This window comes from Primulina eburnea, chromosome 11 (assembly GCF_022965805.1).
Source record: "Primulina eburnea isolate SZY01 chromosome 11, ASM2296580v1, whole genome shotgun sequence".
NCBI lineage: Eukaryota > Viridiplantae > Streptophyta > Magnoliopsida > Lamiales > Gesneriaceae > Primulina > Primulina eburnea.
Genome location: NC_133111.1, coordinates 8,755,328 through 8,759,555, shown reverse-complemented (window position 1 = coordinate 8,759,555; position 4,228 = coordinate 8,755,328).

The window sequence follows — 4,228 nt, the reverse complement described above, 5'->3', positions numbered from 1 at the left end:
GGTGAATATTACAAATCGTTGCTTGTTTCAAAATATCGGGACAACACAACGTTCTTTGTTTCATCGAATCGAGGGCGTGACTACGTTTTTGAGCGCGTTTGTTTTCGTGATTGAAGAGTCGTATCATGTGATAGGCTGTTACGGGATAAAGTTGTGGGTTTGGTGCCTCATTCACACCCCGAGACCGGGTTAGTCGATACCAATGTTGTTTTACAACAACACACTTGAAAACAACAAGGCTCGTGTTATAGTATAAAACAAAAACCAGTTTATTATTCATAATCAATCATAAAATTGTAATGTCTCGAAAATTTGAAGGTCCACGTGAACCACATGCATGCGAGTTATTAAATTTCTTTGGTATTTTATTAAATTGTTTTAAAGCATTAAATGCATGTTTATTTCTTTAAGTTGTGTTTTAATTCATGATTTATTTAAAGTTCAAGCCATCTAGGATTTTATTTAATTTATGGGTTTAATTATTTCTATGCATAATTCATGCATGGTAGTATTTATTTCATGAAATTTTAAAAGTTCATGCATTATGGTTTCTAGATGTATTTCACGCTCGAACGAGGAACACAGACCAAATAATTTTAACGAAAATTATTTTAATTACACGATTTATTCTTATAAATTTATTTGAGGTATTTTTAAGTCTATTTTTTAAAAATCGGATTTTTTTGGGTATATTTACCCGTAAGATTTTAATTTTTAACGGTACACTAATTTTATCAAATCGAGAGACTTTTTAAGGGTTCGGCTAATATTTTAAAAATCTTTTTAACAAGAAATATTTTTCGGAGTGTGTTTGGATTTAATAGGTCTACTTTTAAGCTTATCGTGCTTAAAACTCTTTTAAAACTTTTAAAATGAAATTGTGGCACATTAACAAATTATTAACTATATAATTAGCACTTAAGCACGATTTACCCTAAACCTAAACGTGTATCATCCGACACTCACCCCATTCAGAATCCCTTCCCGCGGTTTCAACACCCAAGCGGCTGAAAGCATCGGTGTGTGGCTTGTTTTTGCAAGAAAAGCCATCTGGGTTCCCTTGTCTTGATCTTCACTTCAAATCACCAAGGCATGCGTTCGTATTTCTTTACGCATCACACACGATACATACATGCTGTAAAATGTTTATTTATTTGTGAAATTTCCGATCCAAACGTTGGTATGCATGGTTTTCAATTTCTCAGACGTTCTTAGCTTGCATTCTTTGGGTTGTCACTCATTGTTTCTGTTTTTTTGTATGTAAGGGGCTGCAGTTTCAGGGCTGGTAGTGACTGATGTAAGGGTTAGGTTGTGGTTTGAGGAAGGAAAGCAAGCGTCGATGTTGTAGGAGGGGAGATCCAGGTCTGCTTCCTAGTAGTGCACGGTTGGGGGCTATGGTTCGGTTAAGGGGTGGATCGGGCGCTGTGATGGTTGAACCAAGGTGTGGACTAGAGCATGGTGGGTCTGAGTCACGGCCCAGTAAGTCCATGCCACTGCTGGAACCACCGGGCTAGCCAGTTGCATGTTTTCAGTGAAAGGAGCTCGGGTGAGTGTTGTGAGTATTGGTGTTCGGTGCTGTTGGGTAGCCTTGCATGGGGTTATTGGCTTGGTTCCGGTAGGTCCCTTAGGGTCTGGTCTAGGTCCACAGTATGCTGGTTAGGGGCTGGAGCCATCGGCTTGAGTGTAAGGGTGGAGTTCGGGTGCTAGTGGTTTGGTTGGGGGTGAGGGTTGAGTTGCTGGATTTTTCCATCAACTGTCCAAGGAAATTCATAAATTTAAAATCTATGTTTTTGGGGTTTTTAGAGTCTTTTAAGTGTTTTTAAGGTATGATAAAAAGTTGGGAAAAATTTGATTAAGTTTCGAGTCGATTCGGGTTAAAACCGAGACCTCGGTCCGTGTTTTAAAAACGAATCGGTTAATTTCTGATTTGAGCTCCGGTTTATATCTAGGAATAATTTTAATATTTTTTTGGGACATTTAAGAAGTTTGGTAAGCTTCGGGTCAATTTTAGAGGTCATGGTTAAAACGAGAATTTTTGGGTTTCCAGGGCAAAATGATCATTTTGCACCCCGGGTGAGATTTCGGTCCTGGCAGTGCCCTAAGCACAAATTATAATATTTTAAATGATTATGCATCATGTTTATGATTTTTACGCTATTATGATAATTATAATGCATGCTTGGTTTAAAGGAAAAATTACGTATACACATGCTTGTATTTAAGTGATGAATATGTTGACACGGTTTGAAGGAAGTGATTTAGTTGTGACTAACACGATGACACGATTACATGTAAGGCCCGGACTCAGTGGGCGGGTAATGTCGTCGCTGATGATCCTCGCCGTCGGGTATCCATCGACTGGCATGACGATACAAAAGTCACAGCTAATGAACGGAATTCAAATTAAGATTTTAACGCATATATGCTAATACGATGATACATGCTATTACCATGTTTTGACAGGTCACGGTTACGCATGCGATATGATAACATGATGAGACATATTTGAACCGTTACGATTTTACACGACACGCTTATGTTCATGTTTTTAAGCTCATGAAATGTAAGTTGATTATGCTATTTTCACTACTGTGTGCTACGTATATGTACTTGTTATTACTGTTACAGGTGTGTTGAGACTTTAGACTCACTAGGAGTGTGTGATGCAAGTGAGAATTTTGATCAGGGGACCGGAGGTGCCGAAGACTGAGTACGCAGGCGGGATGTGCGGTGACACGACCCGAGGACCATTATTTTTCCGCATATTGAATCATGTTTTTTTAGAGGAGTTATACATTTTTATATGTTCATGATATTATGATTTTTATACGTTTACGTTTACGTTGATTTTGGATGACGTTAGTTATTTTTAAACTGCGTAATTCTTGTTGGCAAATAAATACCATTATTTTAAATTTTATTTTGTAATTGTGAGATTTAAAAAATATTTATATATTTCCGCAGTTTTAAAACGGTAGACGTTTCAAAAATTGCCTCTAGAACTTAAATACTTGAAACGATAAAAATATGTTAAGCGTTTACAACGTAAACAAATAAATTAAAGCGATCATAAACTAAATCAACTTCTTAGTAAATCCGTCCATCACCAGCCCCAAAACTAGTCATTTTCTTCTTCCTCTATTGAGCTTCGGACTTATTTGAGGAAGGAGAGTCAAGGGTGAATGATATGGTCTTCACTTAGCAAGAAGTGGCCGTTCAAGCATATACTAACAAATATATATGATTTTCGAATAAAAACATATCATGCATAACGTAATTCATATCGTCAGCAAAAACATGAGCATATCTTGGCCTAGACACTGATATTTATGTATTTTCAATGATTTGCTGATATCATTATCTAATTTTCACTCAACTAAGGAACAATGCCATATAACGGTTACAATCCCACCGTATAAGAACCAAAAAAATTTCTCATATTGAGATTCTCACTTATATACAGTTGAATCCTTACAGTGACAAAACATAGAACATACGATAATCGCATAAAGAAGAGGTAGAAGAAGAATTGTGTTCAACCATAACTTTCGAAAAAATGAAATATGGCATAACCGAAATTATACTTTTAAAACAAGCCCACTTACTTTAGATCTGGATGAAAATGTGAAGAAAGATTTTGTTGATAGGACTTTTTAATCCTCATTGGATCTGGACTGTAGCAGAACTTCGATATTCTACAGAACTTGATGAACGAAAAATTCGAAAATTTAACAGCACTAGGGGAGCAACTTTTCGAAAATATAGAGTGATTGAATGGTGTAAATTTTGAATGACATAGGTGTGATATTTATAAGTGGTGTGGTGAAAATATTACAATAATTTGGATGGTATCCCTTCCAAAATTTCGAGATGTTCATTCCATTAATTTCGAAATACTTCTTTGTTGAGTAAAAATTGCCTTGCATGTAATATTTTCTTCTAGTTTTATTGATATCTCGGCCTTAATTTTTGAAATTAATGAATGTCGTGTACCGGATTTTGAATTTCATATATTTATTGGCTTGGAATTTTAAATGTCATATATTATTTAATATTTTCGAATTTATTATTTTTAGAATGATACCATAACTCAAAAATAAATTTTTATACATGTTTCTATTTAAATAAAATAATACATGCCCAAAAATCCAAAAATCATGGTTCCTACATCTCTCACTCTTTATTGGAAGTTTCGTCCTCGAAACTTGAGTCAGCTTTACCTTCAAAA